At 39.7% G+C, this 24,688-nt stretch overlaps 1 protein-coding gene and 2 long non-coding RNA genes across 3 annotated transcripts in view; 1 reads left to right on the top strand and 2 right to left on the bottom strand.

Moving 5' to 3' along the window:
* The window catches only part of LOC126068361 (uncharacterized), a 515,560-nt gene that overhangs the window by 121,109 nt on the left and 369,763 nt on the right, over positions 1–24,688 (top strand). The window lies entirely within an intron of this gene.
* LOC126068310 (ral guanine nucleotide dissociation stimulator-like) overlaps positions 1–24,688 on the bottom strand; it is a 1,065,244-nt gene that overhangs the window by 21,786 nt on the left and 1,018,770 nt on the right. The window lies entirely within an intron of this gene.
* LOC126068372 (uncharacterized) lies at positions 8,595–23,242 on the bottom strand. Its single transcript, XR_007515657.1, has 3 exons — positions 21,785–23,242; positions 21,054–21,112; positions 8,595–8,615 (listed from the first exon to the last, which is right to left on the bottom strand). It is a non-coding gene; the product is annotated as an uncharacterized LOC126068372 (long non-coding RNA).

A 24,688-nucleotide genomic window follows, 5' to 3' on the forward strand; every position in this document is an offset into this window, starting at 1 on the left:
CAAAGTAACAACAGCAACTCAAAAGATTAGATAGGAACTTTAGGGGGCAGTGAGCTTATGTTAATGTGGGAGGAACAACTCAGAAACGAAAAGGAGAGTGAGAAGAGTTACATAACTCAAAGAATGTAATCAATGTTACTGAATTGTGGTGAATGGGTGTATGTTTTGCTGTACATATTCTCAACAACAATATAAAATTTTAAAAATGATATTGTGGTCCCAAGAAGTATGGATGGGGCACAGTGACCATATCAGGCATTGTAGATCGGTGTTGTTATAGTCATTCTACTTTTGTAAAAACAAATACACCCTATGCAAAAAAAAAAAAAAACTGTACAGGGGGAAAAAAAAGAATGTAACCAATGTCATTAAGTAATATGTGTGAAACATGTTGAATTGGAATCACCAAAAATATATTATTTAAAAAATAAATCTCTTTTGTTTTTAAGCACCAAAATTTGAGGTTATTACTACAGCAGAATCTAGCCCATCCTAGCTAACACCCTCTCCCTCCCATGATCTGTGCCATCTGTGCTTTTGATGAGTAAATCTTATATCTCATCCAATGGACGGAAAACAACAGGCTCCATGTGCAAAAAGAAGGCTCCGCTGTTTTGTTTATTTCTTAATGAATTCAGGCTATTTCCCAATGACTAGTGCTTCACCTCTCCTGGAAACAATTTATTCTTTAAGTAATTTATTCTAGATCTCACCTGAGGACCATATCAAGCTTTATAGTCTTCCTTCTTCCCCTTTCTGAAAAATATACTTCTGTGTCTCTAGTTTTCAGGCATCTCTCTCTTTAATTCCACAAGTCCTAAAAACATAAAAGGGTATTTAGAGGCTTCATTTTCAGGTTCTTACAACCCTAGGACACAATTCATTCAAGTCAAAAACAGAAAGTTTCTCTCTTTTAATCACCCCTTCTGGATTTCATTTCCCTCATTCGGTTACCTCTCACTATTTTGCTTTAACCCAAAGGCTGACCGTTTATGAGCATGGCCAGCCAGAGGAATCCTTTTCTTCAGATGTCTCTTTCATGTCTTTCTACACTGGGCTAGTCTCACTGTCCCCTGTTATTCATCACTGCTTAACACTCATTCAACAAACATTTACCAAGTGCCTACTATGTTTCCTTGGAAACTCGATGGGGCAGTTCTACTCTGTCCTACAGGGTCACTATGAGTCGGAATCGACTCGACGGCAGTGGGTAGTGGAACTATGTTTTAAGAAAATGCTTGGTGTGGGTTATGATCTCTGCCCTCAAGGAAGTTACCTTAAAAAATGTCAAGTAGACACTAGACAAGTGGGTAAGGGCCACAACACAAGGGGTCTGGAATATCCTACATAAGTAGCATAAGAAAGTGCCTAAGAGCATAAACTAAAGACAGACAGTCCTGGGTTTAAATCTAGGTCTCAATTTCCTCATCTGTGCAACCAGGAAAGTAGCAAAGGACTGTTCAACGAATAAAATCAGACAACACAAGTGTAAAAATGGCATGGCGGGGCATCTGACCTCATCTAACTTCACATACGAGAAAGAGAATCAAAATCAACAGCCCATGCTGGTTCTTACAAGGCAGGAATCAGACATGCCTCCACCTTTCAACCTTTTTAGCAATTATGACACCAACCGTCCCTTCCACGGCACTCTCTACTCCTCTGCTGGGTTTAATAATTTGTTGCAATGACCACAAAGAACTCACAGACAATACTCATAATTATGGAGTTTATTAGGGAAGTAACAATTCAGGTTCAGGAATGCTCAGGATACAGTTCTTTGATCAGGACAGCCTCTTCTCAGTGTCTTTGCAGGCACATCTTTCTCTGGCCCCTTGGCCTCTGCCCTATTCAGGTAAGTGTTACAAAGCTCTTTTAGCTCTGCCGATAAGTAGCCGGAGGCACTCCACTCTGCCAGTAAGCCTCCAGTCCAAAGGTGCTCAACTCTCTTGCTCTGTGGCTTGGGAAGCCCACTTCGCCATCTCCTGCCAGTCTCCTGGTTCTGCTGCCTCTGCTGCCACCATTTCTCTGCGGCTGTTTCTCACCATCTCTGGTGTCGCAGCTCTCTGTCTGTCTCCTGAATCTAGGAGGATCTCAGCACAAGGATCCTGGGTCCAAAGGACGCACTCCACTCTTGACTCTTCTTTCCTGGTGGTGTTGAAATCCTCTCTTCCCACCTCCGGGATGGCTCATTTTAAGCCTAGTCAGATGGAAAAACTGACCAATCCCCTCATTAGGGCTGCATACACCTATCTGCATGGTTGTACCCCCACAAGGTGCCATGCGCCTTATTTATATAGTTAGCAAACTTGCCAATCCCTTTGGTGGGTCACAAGCACCTCATTCGCATAGTCTCACCCAGTCATTTGGTAGGAGTTACAAAGACCATGCTACAAGGGCCATATTTATTCACTGCACCACAATAAGTTATGCACTTAGCTATATTTAATGCCACTATTATCATGAAGGTGATGGCCAATAATTGAAAATTTTAACCATGGATGTGACTCTTGAAATTTGTATCTCAGAAATATTAATAATTGAATACACTAACAAGAAAGAACAAAGAGTCAGCCTAAAGTCCAGAACGGCAATTAAGAGGCTGATGCAGTAGTCAATGGTTCAAATAAGAACCTGAACCATAGGAGAAGGGATGAAAGCAGAGGAACGATTTCTAGGATATTAAGACAGAATTAACAGAACTTAGTAATCAAGTGACTATGGGAGGGTGATGGAAGGAGGAGTTAAGAACGACTTTTGAATTTATGACTTCTGGAACTGAGCAGATGGTAGCACCATTCACCAACGAGGCAAACACAGAGAGTAACAGAATTTTCGGGGAAAGGAAGACGATAAATTTAATTTCAAGCACACGAAATCTGAAGATGCCATGAAACATTATAAGGAGGTAGTGGCGGTTCTGGGGTAGAATTCTTGCCCTCCATGCAGGAGACACAGGTTTGATTCCAGGCCAATGCACCCCATGTGCAGCTACCGCCTGTCTGTCAGCGGAGGCTTGTGTGTTGCTATGATGCTGAATACGTTTCAGTGGAGCTTCCCGACTAAGACGGACTAGGAAGAAAAGCCTGCCGATCTGCAACTCATCATGGGGACGGGACGGCACAAGACCAGGCAGCATTTCATTCTGTTGTGGATGAGGTCTCCGTAAGTCAGGGTGGAATGCTAGCAACTTGACTCAATGGCCACTAACAACCATAACTAATGGCCTTGGAGCATCTTTTCATATGCTTATTGCCCATTTGGATAGTTCTTTAATGAAATGTCTAGTCAAGTCCTTTGCCCATTTTTTAACTGAGTTGTTCGTCTTTTTGTTGTTGAGTTGTTGCTGTTGTTCTTGCTGTCAGCTGTTGTTGAGTCCGCCTCTGATTCATGGAGACCCCATGCACAACAGAATAAAATACTGCCTAGTCCTACACCACTCACATGATCGGTTGCAGAATGGACCGCTGTGATCCATGGGGTTTTCATTAGCTGATTTTTCAGAAGATTGCCACCGGCCTTTCTTAGTTCATCTTAGTCTGGAAGCTCCACGGAAACCTATTCGGCATCATATTCAGCAAATCTCCATTGACAGACAGGGGTCTCCCACATCGAGGTTGAGAATTTTACCACTGAGTCACCACAGATAAAACCCAAACCCGTTGCCATCAAGCTGATTCTGACTGACAGCGATTCTATAGGACAAAGTAGAACTGCCCCACAGGGTTTCCAAAGAGTAGGTGGTGGATTCAAACGGCCGGCCTTTTGGTTAGCAGCCTTAGCTCTTAACCACTGTGCCTTAATATATATTCTGGATATTACATGCTTCCCAAATATTTTCTCCCATTCTGTAGGTTGTTTCTTTACTTCCTTGATAAATTTCTCTGATGCACAGAAGCTTTTAATTTTGATGAAGTCCAATTTATCTATTTTATCTTTTAGTGTTCATGCTTTTGGTGTCATATGTAAGAATCCACTGTCAAAAACTAGGTCCTGAAGCATTATCCCTATTCTAAGAGTTTCATGGTTTTAGTTTTTACACTTAGTCATTGATCCATTTTGGTTTAATCTTTATATATGGTATGAGATATGAGTCAAACTTCAATCTTGTGCATAGAGAGATCCAACGGTCCCAGCATCTTTGTTGAAGAGACTGTTTTTTCCCCCACTGAAGGGACTTGGCACCGTAGTTCAACACTAGTTGCCCACAGATACATGCGTTTATTTCTGGACTCCCAATTCTAGCCTGTTGCTCTGTATCTCTATCTGTATACTGGTACCAGACTGTTTGGATTACTATAGCTTTATAGTACATTTTGAAATAGAAGTGTGAGTCCTCCTACTTTGTTGTTCTTTTTCAAGATTGCTTTGGCTATTGGGGGCTCTTTGCAATTCCATATGAATTTGAGGATTGGCTTTTTTACTTCTGCAATAAAGACTATTGGCATTTTGATAGGAATCATGTTGAATCTCTAAGTCACTTTGGGTAGTATTTCTATCTTAACAATATTAAGCCTTCCAATCCAAGAAGCGTCTTTCCCTTTATTCAGATCTTCTTTAATTTCTTTCAGTGATGTTTTTCTACAGTTTTCAGCGTACACTGTTTTCACCTTTCTGGTTAAATTAATTCCTTGGTATTGTATTATTTAAGATATCATTGAAAATGGAATTGTTTTCTAAATTTCCTTGTCAGATTGTTCATTGCTTTTAGCTAGCAGCTGCGTCCTTAACCATTGCACCATCAGGACTCCTTAAGTCAAGGTAATCCTGATTAATTTTATACAGATTAAAAAAAAAAAAATCTGTGAAGTCTCTTCTCTAAATTACCTTCAGTAAGGTTCTCATAAATGTTCCCCACAATTAACTTTCATAGTACCTACCAACAATTTACTCAAACACAGAGTTAGTTCATAGAAACAAATAAACTATTACTTCTATTTCTTTATGGTTGGGTAAATCTGTAGTGTTATCAGTAATTAAAATACTCCTATTGTACCCCCACTTATACTTTGCAATCTCTTTCATTTAAGGTGTTTACTAAACCTAATCTTGTTTGTCTAATTAAGATTCCCATTAAGATAATGCTTAGGGTCACTATGAGCCAGAATCCAACAGTTTCAGACAATGCTTGTTCCACAATTATTTGCAGTTCACAGTTCAGTATTTTTTATTCATCACTTTCTGAAATTCTTTTCTTTTTCTTCCGGATATAATTATCCACTCATTTGCTCTGCAGGTAACACTTTCTTTAGCCATATGAACTCAAAACGTAACCATCAATTTAAGTTCCGTCATGTATTTTATATGTTAAAACTATATTCAAGTCTTAAATGAAAGGCCAAAACTTTCCTTCAAAGCCCAATTCAATCGCCTCATCTATGGCAGACTAGCCTAACAAGAGACACAAACTGACGTTCAACAATATCTGAGGGACAACTCTTAGGAGACTATCTGGTTTAAAAACGGTTGTTAAGAGGACCCTTCCACATGTACAGATTACTGAGTTCCTCAAAGAAGTTTGCTCATGTGGGTTGTATCTACTAATGTTTACTGTACTCCAAATTGAAACTAAACATTTTTTAAAACTATTTTTAAATTCATTTCATAATAAAATATCATTTACCTATTAACAGAAATAAATTTTCTATGAAAATAATTACCTTCAAAAGAATTTTGTGAAAAGAGTAGCACAGTTTCACATCTTTACAAAACTCTTTAATGTCTGAAAAGAAAAAAGTTGGTGTCTCATAGCCATTTCTTCATTTAATGTGTTGAAATAAATTGTCTTCATTCAAGAACATGCAGAAAATCTCTACTCACACGAAACAGCCTTTTCAGATTGTGGATATTCTTCTTTGATAGGACATCAAAACTTGACCAATAGAAAACATATTATACAGCTACAGCAATCAAAACGGTCTGGTACTAGTGTAACAACAGAACACGAATCAATGGGATAGAATTGAGAGTCCAGAAATAAATCCACACATCTGTGATCAACTGATTTTGGATAACGGTGCTAACTAAGTTCCATTCGATATGGAAAGAAAAGTCTCCTCTATGAATGGTGTTAGGAAAATTGAATTTCCACATGCAGAAAAATGAAACAGGATCCATGCCTCACACCATATACAAAAACAAATTCAAAATGGAGTAAGAACCTAAATGTGAAAACTAAAGCCATAACATTGTTAGAAGAAAATGCAGAGGCAATGCTGTTGGGCCTAGTTTTGAACAATGGATTACCTAAACAATAACAGGAACACAAACAGCAAAAGGTAAAATAGATAAATGGGACCTCATAAAAATTAAAGGTTTCTGTTCATCAAAACACTTTACCAAGAAGTGAAAAGGCAAGCTATCGACTGGGAGAATATCTTCGGAAGCCATATATTTGAGAAGAATCTAAAACCCAAAATACATATAAAGTCTCAACAATCTAACAACAAAAAGACAACCCAATCAAAAAATGGGCAAAGGTCTTGAATAGACATTTCACCAAAAAAGACATTCAAATGGTCAACAAACGCATGAGAAGATACTCAACATCATTAGTCATCAAGAGATGCAAATCAAAATCACAGTGAGGGTGCATTTCATTTCCGTCAGGTTGGTGGCATAATGGCTAAGAGCTCAGCTGCTCACCAAAAGGTCAGCAGTTCGAATCCACCAATTGCTCCTTGGAAACCCTATGAGGTAGTTCTATTTTGTCCTATAGGGCTGCAATGAGTTGGAATCTACTCAAAGGCCACGGGTTTTTGTTTGTTTAGGTTGGCTTAAAAAAAAAAACCAAAGTAGCAAATATGGGCAGGGCAAGGATGTGGGGAAATTGGAACCTTTATCCATTGCTGGTGGAATGCAAAATGGTAGGACCACTGTGGAAAACAATGTAGCAGTTCCTCAAAACACTATCAGATAACCTAGCAATTCCACCCCTAGGCATATACCACAAAGACTTTAAAAAAGAGACTCAAAGAGAGACTTGTACACCAATGTATATTGCAGCACTATTTAGAACAGCCAAAACAACTTAAATGCCCATCAACAGATGAATGTATAAACAAAAATGTGGTGCATACATACAATGGAATACCATTCAGTCAGTAAGAGAAATGAAGTCTTGATACATGCTTTAATATGGATGGAGCTTAAAGACATTATGCTGAGTGAAACAAGTCGATCATAAAAAGATAAATATTGTATGACCTCACTTATAGAAAAAGATAAGAAAAGGCAAAAGCATAGAGACCAAAGTTCCTTAGTGGCTACTGGGGCAGGAAGCAGGGGAAAAAAGAGGGTTACTGCTTATAAGGAACCAAGGTTTGGGTTACGGAGATGGAAAAATTATATTCGTTAAAGTCAAAGTTACACAGCCAATTAATGAAACTGCTGTCATTAAGGTGCATACCTGTAAAAAGCTGAATTGGCAAAAGTTGTGCAACAGATATGTTTACAAAAACAACAAAACAACGACAAAAAGAGAGGAGCTGCTAAGGCTGCTTCTGTACAACCAAATACCTCCTGGGATTTGGTTCCTTGGTTCAGAAGTTTAGGGTCATGGTTTCATGGGACATCCAAGTTAACTGGCCTAATACTGTGTTCAGTGCTTTTGTTCTACCTTCCTGTTTGCTGTGTAGTGGCTGGGGTCTTCAAAGCTTACAATCTGCCATCCAAGGCACAACAACTGGTAACTATTTGCCAGGAGAAAGAGAAGAAGGAGAGTCAGGCACAGGAGGTGGAAATGGAATGCATGGATAATTGCGTCCATGAACAACTCTCTCATTTGCCAGGCGACCAGAAGAACTGGATGGTGCCTGACTAGCACTACTGAACATTTTGATCCAAGATTCTACAGAAGAATTCTGATCAAAAGTGGGAAAAATGCAGAACACAACTTCAAATCTCAGAGACTCCAGACTTTGTGGAGCCATGGGGGATGGACAAACTTCTGAAATCACTACCCTAAGATAACCTTTAAACCTAAAACCAAAAATATCCCCTGAAGTCTTCTTAAAACCAAACAATACTTTAGCTTAACTAGTAAAGAATGCCTTGAGCATTATGTTCTTTGAAGACTTATTTATGTGGGATCAAACTGACAACACGATTCAAAAGATTAGGTAGGAGTCTTAGGGTTTATGTTTATGGGGGAGGATTATCTCAGAAAAGGAGGGTGAGAATGCTTGCACAATTCAAAGAATGTAATCAGTGTCACTAAATTGTACACGCAGAAAGTGTTGAATTGGTGTATATTTTGCTGCATATACTCTCAGCAACAACAAAAAAAACTATTTTAAAGAGGCAAGGAAAAAAAAGAGAACTATTTCATAGACAAAAACATCTAAAAGAATAAAATACCTAGGAATTAATTTAGCCAGGGAGGACAAAGACTTTTAACTGAACACCATAAAACATTGCTGAAAGAAATTAAACACCTAAATAAATGAAAACACATTCCACGTTCTTAATATTGTTAAAATGTCAATACTACTCAAACCAATCAACAGATTCAATGCAATCCTTACACAAATTCCAACAGTTTCTTGGCAGAAATGGGAAACTCAATCCTTGAATTCATATGAAACTGCGAGGGGCTCCGAATAGCCAAAGCAACCCTGAAAAATAAAAACAAAGAGGACTCAAACTTCTCTATTTCAAAAACTAGTATAAAGCTACAGTAATCAAAACAATTTGGTGCTGGTATAATGACTTTTTTTATTTTTTTTTATAATGACAAAGATATAAAGAAATTAAATAGAATTGGGAGTCCAGAAATAAATTCATTTTCTACGGTCAACTGATTTTTTTACAAGGTGCCAATTGCATTCAATTGGGGAATAGTTTTTAATAAATGGTGCTGAGAAAAAGAATGCAAAAGAATGACATTGGACCCATACCTCACACCATGTATGAAAATTAACTCAAAATAGATCAATGATCTAAATGTCAGAACTAAAAGCTTAAAATGCTAAGAATAAAACACGCTTTGGGATCCAGTTTCCGACAGTGGATTCTAAGATATAACACCAAAAGCATTCGTAACAAAAGATAAAACAGATAAATCCAGTTCTCCAAATGTAAAAACTTCCAAAGGATTTTATCAAGGAAGTTAAGAAACAACCTACAGAATCCGAGAAAATATTTAGGAACCATGTATCTGATAAGGGTTTAGTACCCAGAATATTAAAAAAAAAAAAAAAAACCCTACAACTTAACAACAAAAAACAAACCACCAAATTTAAAAATGGGCAAAGGATTTGAACAGACATTTCTCTAAAGAACATACAAACAGTCAATAAGCACATAAAAAGATGCTCAACACAAGGGAGAATAAAGGAAACCAAAGACACAAGGGAAAGATTAACTCAAAGAACTAATGGAACACAACTACCACAGCCTCCACCAGACTGAGTCCAGCACAACTAGATGGTACCCGCCTACCATCACCAACTGCTCTGACAGGGATCACAACAGAGGGTTCCAGACAGAGTTGGAGAGAAATGCAGAACAAAATTCTAACTCACAAAAAAAGACCAGACTTATTGGCCTGACAGAGACTGGAGAAACCCCTAGAGTATGGCCGCAGACACACTTTTAGCTCAGTAATGAAGTCATCATTCCTGAGGTTCACCCATCAGCCAAAGATTAAACAAGCCCATAAAACAAAAGGAGACTTAACAGGGCACACCACCCCAGGGGCAAGGACAAGAAGGCAGCAGGGGACAGGAAAGCTGGTAATGGGTAACCCAAGACTGAGAAGGGGAGAGTGTTGACACGTCGTGGGGTTGGCAACCAATGTCACAGAACAGTATGTGTATTAATTGTTAAATGAGAAACTAGTTCGCTCTGTAAATCTTCACCTAAAGTACAATAAACAAAAAAATAATTTAACTTAAGGGAAAAAAGATGCTTGACACGTCATTAATCATTAGGGAAACGCAAATCAAAACCACAATACCACTTCACTCTCACTAGGATAACTATTACCAGAAAAAATGGAAAATAAGAAGTGTTGGCAAGGATATGGAAAAATTGGAACCCTAATCAATTGTTGGTGGGAATGTAAAATGGTGTAGTTGCTGTGGAAAAGTTTGGTGGTTCCTCATAAAGTTAAACAGAATTACCATATGACTCCGCCGTTGCACTGTTAGGTATATACCTACCCAAAAGACTTGAAAGCAGGGTGTGATCATTATGGTTGTGTTTCAAATTGATTGGGCCGTGACTTTCAGTGGTTTGGCAGTCGTATAATGATGTAATCACTTCCATGATAAGATCTGATGTAATGTAATCATCTCAATGATGGGATCTGCTGTGAGTCGCCAATCAGTTGAAAGGGAGTTTCCTTGGGGGTGTGGCCTGCAACCAATATAGGTAGACTTTCTGGCAAGGCTCATGGACTTTTGCTCATTCTGGACTCTGCAGCTGGCTCCTGTTTGTCTGACCTCCAGTTATTGGGACTTGAGCTAGCAGCTTACCTGCCATCTTGCCTGCCCATTTTGGGTTCCCCAGCCCTGCCGCTATGTGATTCATGAGAAGTCTCCAGCCTAATCCACGGATTTAGGATGTTCCAGCCTCTACGACCACATCAGCCATTTCCTTCACACAAATCTCTCTCTATATGTACTTATCCGCTTTACTGGATTTGCTTCTCTAGAACACCCAGCCTAAGACTCAGGGTCTTAGTTTCCTGCTTACCAATGTTCACTGGAGCATTATTATTGTTGTTGTTGTTAAATGCCATCGAGTTGGTTCCAACTAATGGTGACCCTATGGAAAACAGAACGAAAAATTGTGTAGTCCTGTGCCATTCTAACAATTGTTGCTATGTTTGAGCCCATTGTTGCAGCCACTGTGTCAATCCACCTCGTTGAGGGTCTTCCTCTCTTTCACTGACCCTCCATCCACCTTACCAAGCGTGATGTCCTTCTCCAGGGACTGATCCTTCCTGATAACATATCCAAAGCATGAGAGAAGTCTTGCCATCCTTGCTTCCAAGGAGAACTCTGGTTGTACTTCTTCCATGAGAGATTTGTTCGTTCCTCTGGCAGTCCATGGTATACTCAATATTCTTCGCCAACACCATTAATTCAAAGGCATTGATTCTTCTTCAGTCTTCCGTATTCACTGTTCAGCTTTCGCATGCAGATGCAATTTAAAACACCATGGCTTGGGTCAGGCCCACCTTAGTCTATAAGGTGACATCTTTGCTTTTTAACACTTTAAAAAGGTCTTTTGCAGCAGATTTACTCAATGTGTCCTTTGATTTCCTGACTGCTGCTTCCATGCGTGTTGATTATGGATCCAGTAAAATGAAATCCTTGACAACTTCAATTGTTTCTCTGTTTATGATGATGCTGCTTACTGGCCCAGTTGTGAGGATTTTTGTTTTCTTTATGTTGAGGTATAATCCATACTGAAGACTGTAGTCTTTGATCTTCATCAATAAGTGCTTCAAGTCTTCTTCACTTTCGGCAAGCAAGGTTTTGTCATTTGCATATTGCAGATTGTTTAATGAGTCTTCCTCCAATCCTGTTGCCTCATTCTTCTTAATATAGTCCATCTTTTTGGATTATTTCCTCAGCATACAGATTGAATAAATATGGTGAAAGCATACAACCCTGACACACATCTTTCCTGACTTTGAACAACGCAGTATCCCCTTGTTCAGTTCCAACGACTGCCTCTTTATCTATGTACGGATTCCTCATAAGCACAATTAAGTGTTCTGGAATTCCCATCCTTGGCCATCATCCATAATTTGTTATAATCCACACAGTCAAATGCCTCTGCTCAGTTAATGTAAAACAGAGGTAAACATCTTTCTGGTTATCTCTGACTTCAACCAAGATTCATCTGCCATCAGCAATGATATCCCTCTTTCCACCTCGTCTTCTGAATCTGGCTTGAATTTCTGGCAGTTCCCTGTTGATATACTGCTGCACCTCATTCTAAATGATTTTCAGCAAAATTTTACTTGCGTGTGATATTAATAATACTGTTGGATAATTTCTGCATTCAGTTGGATCACCTTTATTTGGAAGGAGCACAAATACCGATCTCTTCCAGTTGGCTGGCCAAGAAGCTGTCTTCCAAAATTTCTTGGCATAGACAAGTGAGCACTTGCAGCACTGCATCTGTTTGTTGAAACATCTCAACTGGTAGTCCATCAATTCCTGGAGCCTTGTTTTTCTGCCAATACCTTCAGTGCAGCTTGAGCCTCTTCCTTCAGTACCATCGGTTCTGTTGACCAATTCTTTTTGGTACAGTGACTCTGTGTATTCCTTCCATTGTCTTTTGATGCTTCCTGTGTTACCTAATATGTTCCTTGTAGAAGAAGCCTTCAATATTGCATCTCCAGGCTTGAATTTTTTCTTCAGATCTTTCAGCTTGAGAAACGTCCAGCATGTTCTTCCCTTTTGGTTTCCTAACTCCAGGTTACTTTACTTTGTCTTCTGGAGCCACCCTTTGAAATCTTCTGTGCGGCTCTTTTACTTCATCGCTTCTTCCATTTGGTTTAGATACCTGATGTTCAAGAGCAAGTTTCAGAGTCTCTTTTAACATCCATTTTGGTCTTTTCTTTCTTTCTTGTTGTTTTAATGACCTCTTGCTTTTTTCACGTATGATGTCCTTGATGTCATTCCACAACTTGTCTAGTCATTAGTGTTCAATGTGTCAAATCTATTCTTGAGATGGTCTCTAAATTCAGGTGGGATATATTCAAGTCTGTACTTTGGCTCTCTTGGACTTGTTCTTATTTTCTTCAGCTTCAACTTGAACTTATATATGAACAGTTGATGGTCTGTTCTGCAGTCAGCCCTTGGTCTTGTTCTGACTGATGATACTGAGCTTCTCCATCATCTCTTTACACAGATGTAGTTGATTTGATTCCTGTGTATTCCATCTGGTGAGGCCCGGGTGTATAATCGCCACTTATGTTATTCAAAAAAGATACTTGCAATGAAAAAGTCATTGGTCTCGCAAAATTCTATCCTGCCATCTCCAGGGTCGTTTCTATCACCGAGGCCATATTTTCCAACAACCAATCCTTCTTTGTTTCCACCTTTTGCATTCCAATCACCAGTAATTATCGATGCATCCTGATTGTATGTTCAATCAATTGGAGACTGCAGAAGTTGGTAAAAAATCTTTAATTTCTTCGTCTTTGACCTTAGTGGTTGGTGCGTAAATTTGAAAAGTGGGTCACATTAACTGATCTTCCTTGCAGGCGTATGGATATTATCCTATCACCCACAGCATTGTACTTCAGGATAGATCCTGAAATGTTTTTTGATGATGAATGCAATGCTATTCCTCTTCAGGTTGTTGCTGCTGGCACAGCAGACCATATGACTGTCCGATTCAAAATGGCCAATACCAGTCCTTTTCAGCTCACTAATGCCTAGGACATTGATGCTTACGTGTTCTATTTTGTTTTTTATGATTTCCAATTTTCCTAGATTCATACTTTGTACATTCCAGGTTCCAATTATTAATGGATGTTCACAGCTGTTTCTTCTCATTTTGAGTCGTGCCACATCAGGAAATGAAGGTTCTAAAAGCTTGACTCGATCCACATCATCAAGTTAACTCTACTCTGAGGAGGCAGCTCATCTTCTGGGACAGTCTCTGACAATGTTCCACTGCTATCCATAAGGTTTTCACTGGCTAATTCTTTTCAGAAATAGACCACTACGTCCTTCTCCCTAGTCTGTCTCAGTCTGGAAGCTCCACTAAAACCTGCCTGCCATGGGTGACCCTGTTGGTATCTGAATACCAGTGGCAGAGCTTCCAGCATGACAGCAACATGCAAGCCCCCACAGTACGACAAAATGACAGACACGTGGGGGAAGCAGTATTAACAACTGCCAAAAAGTGGAAACAACCTAAGTATCCATCAACAGATGAATGGATAAAATGTGGGAAATCCATACAATGCAGTAATTCAGCCATGAAGAAATATGAAGTTCTGATACATGTTAAAACATGGATGAACCTTGAAAAGATTATACTGAGTGAACTAAGTCAGACACCACTGGACAATATTGTATGACCCACCTATATAAAATACCTAGAACAGGCAAATGCATAGAGATCAATGTTTATTAGAGCTTACTAAGGGCAGGTGGGAGGGGAAAATGGAAAGTTATTCCTTAAGGAGTACGGAGTTTCTGTTAAGGATGATAACAAAAAAATTTGGAAATGGATAGGGATGACAACTGCACAGTATGGTGAATGTAATAAATGTCACTGAATTGTACACATACAAATGGTTGAAATGCCAAATGTTTTGTTATACGTATTTTACCACACACACATACAAAATCCATTTGTCTAACGTGCTCTTTGCATGGGATCTTTACCTACGTGTGATTTCGTAACGCCATCTGGAAAATGTTGGTTTACCGAGTTATTCAGTTCTTCCAAATGTTGACACAGTTCATTATATAATATCACTATTACTATCATTATTACCACAAATATCTTTACTAGAATGCTATCAAGCTCAAGGTGGCCCATACAGATTTCCCCAAATTCTAATTTTTGCCTGAAAGCTCCAATTTTATTAGTAACAAGTTCATTTTGTTCATTTTCAAAGAAATGTTTGTCAAATACCCAAGTCTGAATAACCATGGTTTTTCAGTTGTTCTTTCAATTAAAGAAGATATTACATGAAAATGGGGAGGAGGGTAGCTGAGCTAGCAACTCAATCACACAAATTCTTTTCCTCTGCAGCACATACCCATTTTATCACCCAGATACTCTAGAGCCAAGTAGAGTAAAATTTAATTTGTACTGAAAAAGAATCTGAAGGAGAAATGAGGTTTTTTTTTTTTTAACTGTATGACATGAAGTATTCATGACAGAGAAGAATACACACTACTAGACAATTCAGTGCCACTGCCTTGATTTCCTGCTAAGGTATCAGCTGTTTTACTCAGCATTGCTTTTGTATCTTTCATCCAAACATCAAAGAGAAAAGGGCATATAATATTTTAGTATTAATATGAACAGGTTTTACTCCTAAGGGTTCAAGGACTACACTTTGAAAACTACTGACTTACATATACAAACAAGTCTTTAAAATGTAAGATATGTGCATATTTAAATTAAAACTAAAAAGCCTATTGCCAGTGGAGACCATTTCGACTCATAGTGACCCTATACGATAGAGTAAAACTGTCCCATCAGGTTTTCAAGGCTGTAGTCTTTTTTTTTAGTCTTTACAAAAGCAGACTACCACATCCTTCTCCCACAGAGGGGCTGGGTTTGAACTGATGACCTCTTGGTTAGCAGCTGATCACTTAACCACTGACCACAAGGGATCTAAAACGTCTCCAGACGTCAAAATGTCCCCCAGAAGCAAAATCTTAACCTACCCAACATTGAGAAGTAGTGTTTTGAAGGAAAACCATCTAAGAAGTCTAACCTTGACTGTTTTTTTTTTTTTTTACCAAAAAAAAAAAAAAAAAGGAATAAATTCAATTTTAGGTCTATCTTCCCACCTTTCCTAAACTTAATTATTTGATGATGGAAAGCAATTGTCCATTCTGAGTTCCACCTACAAACAACACCTGAATAACATTACCAAATTAAACTTTTCCTACTAGGGAAATGAGATTACAAATTTCAAGAGTGATATCTTCTATATCTCACGCGGATTAGAGAGGGAAGATAGACCAAGGTTTCTCAACCATGGGAGTGCACATCAAAATAACCTGAGGTGCTTTTTTAATATATGTCAGGATATCATGTAAGCCACACCAGATCAGAATTCATTCAGCAATGACTTGAGTGTCCACTATACACAAAGCACTATAATAGGTGATAGGGATTGTCTCAGACATCTAGTGCTGCCGTAACAGAAATACCACAAGTGCACAGGTTTAACAAAAAGAAATTCATTCTCTCACTGTCTAGTAGGTTACAAGTCTAAATTCAGGGCGCTAGATCCAGAGGAAGGCTTTCTCTGTCTGTCAGCTCTGGAGGAAGGTCCTTGTCATCAGTCTTTCCCTGGTCTGGGAGCATCTCACACAGGAACCTTGGGTCCAAAGGACAAGCTCTGCTCCTGGCACTGCTTTCTTGGTGGTAGGAGGTCCCCAACTCTCTGCTTACTTCCCTTTCATCTCTTCAGAGATGAAAGGTGGTGCAGGCCACATCCCTGGGGAACTTCCTTTATACTGGATCAGGGATGTGACCTGGTAAGGGTGTTAAAATCCCACCCTAATCCTCTTTAACATAAAATTACAATCACAAAATGGAGGACAACCACACAATACTGGAATCATGGCCTAACCAAGTAAACACATACATTTTTGAGGGGGACATAATTCAATCCATGACAGGGATACAGCAATATATAAAAGACACATGGTCCCTGTCCTCTTAAAGTTCACACTCCAGTACAGGGAGACACCATAAACATGTAGACAAATAAACAGGATTACCTCAGTCTATTAAAAAAACAAAACACAAGGGAAAGATTAGTCCAAAGGACTAATAGACCACAACTACCACAATCTCTGCCAGGCTGAGCCCAGAACAACTAGATGGTGCCCGGCTTCCACCACCAACTGCTTTGATAGGAATCACAATACAGGGTCCTTGGACAGAGCAGGAGAAAAATGTAGAACAAAATTCAAATTCAAACACACAAAAAAACACCAGACTTGCTGGTCTGACAGAACCTTGAGAAACCACAAGCCTATGGCCCCCGGATACCCTTTTAACTCGGTACAAAAGTACTCCAGAGGCTCCCTCTTAGGCCAAAGATGAGACAAGTCTATATGGCAGACGATAACACACCTGAGGAACTGGCTGCATGATTTAACCATGTTTATGAGACTAAATGAACACACCAGCCCAAAAGCAAAGATAAAGAAAGCAGGAAGGGACGGGCAAGTGAACAAATGGAAACAGGGAACCCGGCGTGAAGGGGAGAGTGTCGACACATCAAAGGGTTGGCACCCAATGTCCTAAAACAATTTGTCTATTAATTCTTTAATGAGAAACTAATTTGCTCTGTAAACTTTCACCTAAAACATAACTGAAAAAAAAAAAGGCAAATAGAAAAAACTATAATGGGACCAATTTCACTACATTCTCACCAATATCAGTAAAGATATTATCAAAGTACTCAATGTTCTAAGTGAAGGTTGTATTTTGTATTTAGAAAGGCCATGACATAATCATGTCCATACATTCAAAATTACTTGTTCTATGTTTGGTGGAGGGCAAAACTATGGCTCCTACTCTTTGGGAAATTTTAAGCTCAAGACTAAATAGGTAAATTCTCTCACCGTTTCAATTTTAACTTACATCAGTTCAATGAAAACAATGTTAAATTCCTGAAAAAAGTAGAATTTAATGGTTTTATGAATAAGGGGGGAAAAGAGCACCTGCGTTCCCGAAGGCAACTTTGGGCAATAACTACGGGTGATCCAAAGCAAGGTATTCCCCAGAAATTACTCAAAAGAAAAAAGCATCCCTTGGCAAGCTGACAATCACAAGGATTGTTTACAAAGGAATCAGGCAGGGTTCTGCATTTTGTACTTCTGTGAAGAACTGGTAGCAAAAATTTGAAGGCAGTCAATTTACTGCTCTTAAATTTCTTCTAAGAAGCAAGTACAAAGCCTCTTACCTAGCTTACCTATGGTTTAAAAAAAAAACAACAAAAAAAGCTGTGGGTTCCAGGGAAGTAAAAGGCCAAACACTTCCCTGTTATGTCAACTACTAAAAGGCAATGCTATTATCAGCCCAGCCTTCCTTGAACAGTCAAAAATAAATAAGATGCCAGAGGATGTTTAGGCTTTCAGTACACACCATATACACTCCATATACACTCCATATACACAAACATATACACAAACATATACACAAACAATAAGCAATCTGTTCAGCCTGTAACAAACCAAAACACCAGTTGCTGTCCAGTCAATTCCAACTCATGGCAACCCCACGTATGTCAGAGCAGAGCTGTGCTCCGCAGGGTTTTCGACGGCTTTTTTTTTGTAAGAAGATTGTCAGGCCTTTCTTCCAAAGCACCTCTGGGTGGACTCCAACCTCCAATCTTTCCGTTAGGAGCTGAGCACGTTAACCATTTGCACCAGCCGGGGTCTCCTTTAATAGTGGTTTTCTCAAACTGTTGCTGCACAAACCTCACAGAGAGCTCTCATGATTCCCTCTCTACATACTATACATCACTCTGTCATAAATTTGTAAATATTTCATGCTTGCAAGGAAGTAGCTTCTTGGATACAAACAGCTTTTAACTGCCCAAAAGAATGAAGGACCAATTCCAGAGAAAAAGGCAGATTCACCTTCCTCTTTGAACCTGTGATTTGTCACTGCCATCTCTAAGCATTCAGAGCCCAGTCTTTGCAAAGTCAGTTCCTAAAGGCTCAAATTGAACGACAAAACTCTAAATAAACGTTTCCAATGGCTACCACCCCACAGCTGTAAGAATAAATTTCAAGCCCCTTAGTTTAGAATTGCCCCTATATACTCTTCCTCCCCCAGTCTCAGCTCCTGCCATCCCTCCTCAGTCCTCATCAACTAACATCATGTATAAAATCATCAGGCACATAATCCCCAGCTGACAAGATGGGAGGATAAAGATGAAAGTCAGAGACTGTCTCTGCGCTGCGCCACAAGGCCCTCTCCCAGACCTTATCTGAAGTCTTTCTTTGCTTGTATTCTTTCTTATTATAACAAATGGGTAAATGTAGGTACAAGTAAAGGAGCCCTAGTGGCACAATGGTTAAGCTCTCTGCTGCTAACCAGTGGTTTGAGCCCACCCAGTGGTTCCGCAGGAGAAAAGACCTGGCAATCTGCTCCCGTAAAGATTATGGCCTAGGAAACCCTATAGGGCAGTTATACTCTGTCAAAAGGGTTGCTCTGAGTTGGAATCAACTCAGCAGCACACAACAACAACAAATTAAAAAGTTTCTGTGAATTTTGTAAGCAGTTATAGAGAATTAGCAAACCCAGGGGGCAATAAGCCAGCAGGGGCTAGCAGGACAGAGATTTGTGAAGACCCAGGTCTGGGCAGCTGGGTGACAGAGAAAGGCTACACAGGCTAGTCCTAGGGGACGAGAGAGAGAGAGAGGGGCCAGCTGGTCTGAAGTGATGGAAGTTGTGCAGACTTCTGAGCCTACGGCTGGTACCCAATGACCTGGCCCTAGGTGGCCAGGGATGAGGTCTAGTTTAACTCTGGGTGGTCAGGGTAAGAGAGACAAAGTGCCATGTAAGTGGTGACAAGGAAATGACAAAGGTGAGGTTTGCCCACCTTGCCCCTTTAGCAGTGCATACACTTTGAAAAACACTGCTCTAACCAGGACTGTGCAAATCAAAAGGTCAAGGCTTCTCCAGAGGTCAGTTTGTGGCCAAACTGAACCGAGCGACTAAGTGAAGTAGGCTTAATACAGCAAAGCTCAGGTTCACTGGAAGAACCAAGAATGAAAGAAACTGTGGTCAGAGAAAAGAAATTTCAAGTTCAGAACTGCGGCTCCAAGGAGCAAAGAGAGGCACAAGGTGAGCAGGTAAGGAGCTCATTTGACATTAATTGAATCTGTAAGCCTTAAAAAAAAAAAAAAATTAATTGAATCTGTAAGCCTTAGAAGGTGAAATATTGTCAGTAAGGAGAAAATACAAACGAGTTAATTACGAACATTTAAAAAGCAACAGTTCAACAGCTAATACATAGGTGGTTCTAAAGCCAATAACTTACCAAACCTGAAACTTGAGGCTGTCGAGTCGATTCTGACTCATAACGACCCAACAGGACAGAGCACAACTGCCCCACAGCGTTTCCAAGGAGTGGCTGGTAGATTCAAACTGCTGACCTTTTGGTTAGCAGCTGGGTTCTTAAACACTATGGCACCAGGACTCCAGTAATTCATGAGAACATGCAAAATAGTCTCTGTAGTGATCAACTCTAACAGTCAAACCGTCAGAGCACCTAAATTTAAGTGAAGGTGATATACAGAAATTCAGTTTTATGATAAAAGATAAGCTAAAAGATAACTTATTCTATTAAAGGACTTCATATTTTAAATCATTTACAGTAAGTGTCTTTAAAATAACAAGTTCATCCATTGTTAAGTGAGTAGATTCGCCGTTACTGAACATATACACAATCACACAGAAACATTTCTATAGGACATACGGCCCATATTTCATTTTCCCCCTTGACTAGCTTCTCTATTAGGAAATACTCTAACCAGGTTCTCTCTCAGTGTCCCTGCTACAAGATCACATGAAAATGTCTGCAAGGTCACATAGCTCCTTGGCCTCGTTTACTCAAGTCTCTTGATCCCAGACATCTTCCCTATTTGAATCCTGCAGGCTCTCACAGACACGCTAGTTTCTAACTACTTGCTCGTACCTCGGATTAGGCTAATTATCTGTCTTGCCTAACTAATATTACACTTGCTACTTGGATCTAGTCACCTGGTTTCAACCCTACTGACGCTGCAGTCGCTTACATATCCTTTAAAAGCCAACTGTTGTTAACAAACAAGTCCAACAAACTCCAAGAACATGCCACGCCTATTTCTCCAGGTTGTGGCTCTCACTTGCTCAGCCTTTTATAGTTCTCCTGGGAACACTTTCCACACGCTGGTAACGATCCAGTTTGACACTGCAACCACACACTGCCTAGCGTGTAAGCTTTCAAAACTGGGGGAAATCCTTAAGTATTTAGAGAACTATGCAATATAGAAGACTCTTGTTTATTCATATACAAATGCACCCATCTACACACACACATGCATGCATACACACACACACACACACACAGCTACTAACCTTAAGGGTGGAGGTTCGGACCCACCCAGTGGCACTACGGAAGAAAAACCTGGCGATCTGCTTCCATAAAGACTACATCCGAGAAAATCCTACAGGGTGCAGTTCTACTCTACACACATGGAGTCGTCATGTCAGAATCAACTGGACAGCCATGGGTTTGTCAAGACAGATAGATAGATCTTTCCAAGTCCTGTTTGATTAATTGTGTGATTTTACCCTATGGAACTTACACAGATTTCGCATACCATGTTTATGAAGAAAGTAGGTTCTTTCTGACTTTCACCATTCCCAATCCAAAATTTCCCTACAAAGGAAGAGGGAAAGAGTAAATATCATCAATAAGGTTTTCTTTACATTTTTTTCTTTGTTAATTGCAGGCAACATTTAACAATATAATCTGCATCAAGACTAAAATTTATAGTTCTCTTAAATAATTTTCTTAGTGATGGAGATTAAGAAAAGGTACATGTTCGGCACACCCCACGGAACACAAATCTACCAAACATGTCCTTGTGGTTTTTGATCTTCTAAAGGGAATCCACCAGGCGCTCCTTGGAAACTCTGTCCTATAAGGTCACTAGGAGTTGGAATCAATTCAATGGAAGCAGGTTTGTTTTTTTTTTCGTTTAAAGGGATATTTTAAAGAGGTTATGTATGACTCCTGTCCACAAGTATAAAAGAGAACAATATTACAAAAGGGATATAAACATCGAGAAGGACTCCACCCACTCCACCTTGGGTTCAATTAGCCACTTCTCCCTTGGCGCTCCAAAGTACAGGTAAGACACTTGCCCTTATCTGAGTCCACCTTATTCCATACCAGAAGGCAGACCCTTTGTTTTATATATAGATGTATCTCCAGCATCAAAGACCAGGAGGCAGTAAGCATGCAAATGTTTGTCATTTAATAAAATTATCAGGATGTTAACAAAACCATTTCCATTAAAATTATTACAGAAAAAAACACAATATTTACCTGCAGTCCCTGTAAGTCAACAACTGAAGACTATTGTCATCAGGTGCCATCGAGTTAGTTCCAACTCACAGCGACCCTATGTACAACAGAATGAAATACTGTCCAGTAATGTGCCATCCTCAGAACCCTTGCTATGTTTAAGCCCACTGTTGTAGCCACTGTGTCTGTCGATCTTGTTGAGGGTCTTCTTTTTTGCTGACACTCTACTTTACCAAGCATGATATCCTTCTCTAGGGACTGGTCCTTCCTGATAACATGCCAGAAGTACACGATCTCACCATCCTCGCTTCTAGGGAGCATTCTGGTTGCTACTTCTTCCAAGACATATTTGTCTGCTCTTCTGTCAGTTCACGGTATATTAAATATTCTTCGTCAACACCGTACTTCAAAGGCATCAATTCTTTCTCAGCCTTCCTTATTCATTGTCCAGTTTTCACATGTATATGAGGCAAATGAAAATACCATGGCTTGGGTCAGGTGCACCTTAGTCCCCAAAGTGACATCTTTGTTTTTTAATAATTTAAAGAGGTCTTTGCAGCAGATTTGCCTAATGCAATACATTGTTTGAAACTGAAGACTACCCTACCATATAAATGAGTTTAAAAATACAAATGGCATAGACAAAGGGCCATGGTTCCCAAACTCTGATCCTTTAATAGTAATCTAAGAAACCATACTGGCTAATGTAACAATGGATGGTATAATACGCAAATTCCAAAACTGTGGCATAACACAATAGTTTATTTTTAATCCCTGCATACAGAAAGACCAAAATCAGTGTTAACGATCAGTTTGAGGAGGGTGGAGACGACGCAGGCTGACAGATGCTCAGCTCTATTTGACCCCTCGTTTCCAATGTTGCTCTGTCATACATACAACTGCCAGACAGCAGGTGGGGAAGAGAGAGGATCGATCAAGGGGGCTTCGTATTTGCAGTGGATAAAGTGACACTCAACACTTCTGCTTAATTTCCTATGGAAAGATCCCAATCATATGGCCATCCCCAACAGCAAAGGGACTAGTAAATATAGGTTAGCTGGCATCAGGGATACAAAGAAACAAGCTTGGTAAAGAGCAAGTCTTTATCACAGAAGTTTTTTAAAAAATACAGATTCTAAGGTATCATCCCAGGTGATTCTCATTCAGTAGGTCTACCAGGACCCAAAGAACCTGCATTTAATCTCACCAAGTGACTCTGATATATGTCCAAGTTAGGAAACACTGGCTTAGGTAGTAAAGACCATGAGGCAAATGGGAAAAGCAAAACAAAAAAATTTCATGTTAAAGTTTAAAACAATGTACTAGATAAAAGGAAAACTAGAGGATAACGAAAAATTGAGCTAATTCTTCCCTACTTTGGCCTGTAACAGCAGCCTCTCGTAGCTTTCTTCCTACCTCTTGTAGCTTCATTTCAGGTTTCCTTTCCTCTATTCATCCTATAGTCTCCATTACACTCTCATTGACCACGAGCTCCGCTCATTCCTTGAGTGACCTCATTCACATTAATTATCATCTAAAACATTTTTCTCTGAATCCAGCCTCACATTTAACTGCCTAGGATTCCCAAGGTGGTGCAGACGCTGAAAACACTCGAATACTAACCGAAAGGTTGACAGTTTGAACTCACCCAGATGTGCCTTGGATGACAGGCCTGATGACTGGCTTATGAAATACGACAGCCTTGAAAACCCAGTTCTACTTTGCACACATGGAGTCGCCATGAGTCGGAATCAACTTGATGGCAACTAACAACAACTATAACACTTCTCCAATGTAGATGTCCTGCTAGTACCCCAACATATCCAAATATGAATTCATCTTCCTGCCAAACCAGTTCCCTCTGTTTGTTCCCTAACCACCTAGGCTGCCTAGTTAAAACCATAGGAATCATGGAGTTACTGTCCTGCTCCTTCAGCCTCTATAATCCAGTTACCAAGTACTATCCACTTTTGACTTCCTAAAAATCTACGATCTATCCCCACTTAAAAAACAAAAAACCAACATTGTCATCGAGTTAATTCTGACTCAGCAACCCTATAGGACAGAGTAGAGCTTCCCCACAGTGTTTCCAAGGAGCAGCTGGTGGATTTGAACTGCCAACATTTTGGTTAGGAGCCATGGCTCACTGTAGCTCTTAGTCACTGTGCCACCAGAGCTCCACTGCCACTGTCTTATTTCAGGCTTTCTTTTCTTTTCAAATGCTAGAACTACCAGTTCCCCAACCTCCAGCTTCATTTTCAACATCAATCTATATATTCTACACCAGCTCTCCTTCCTCACGATTTGTTCAAGATTCACATCTGACACTGATTTCCTGCTTCAGATCTTTCAGTGGCTCACTACTACTTTCAGAATAAAGTTCTAACTCCTTAGAACTTAGCTCACAGAATCTTCGTGATACGGCCCCTGCATATCTCCAAGAGGGTCCTCTGTTGACACGCCAGGTCCTCTGTGTTAGAGCCATTGTTACCCCAGACATTTCTCCAAACATATTCTTGTATCCTTTGGAGTCTGGAATAGCACTCAATGTACAGTAAATGAATCAATCAAATGAATGCATGAATAAAGTCGTGCTGAATTTGGAATGGCAGACTGGTAGCTAATTGGAACCATCAAATAAGCAAATGTCAGAGAGATTAGAACTTAGGCGACAATTCAAAACCAGAATCACAAATTTGAGAATCACTAATAAAAAAGCAATATTTAGAAGTCTTGAGAATGGACAAGTTCCGACAACATACGACCTTGGCTAAAGCCAGGGGATCTTTCCTTCTAGTTATATGGCTACATCATGGACCCAAGGTGGGAACTTCTTATCCATGTATAAGAAGCTACCAGTCAACGAACTAGAGATAGAAGGGAACTTCCTGAAACTGATAAAGGCCATCTATGAAAAACTCACAG

This window comes from Elephas maximus, chromosome 27 (assembly GCF_024166365.1).
Source record: "Elephas maximus indicus isolate mEleMax1 chromosome 27, mEleMax1 primary haplotype, whole genome shotgun sequence".
Lineage (NCBI taxonomy): Eukaryota > Metazoa > Chordata > Mammalia > Proboscidea > Elephantidae > Elephas > Elephas maximus.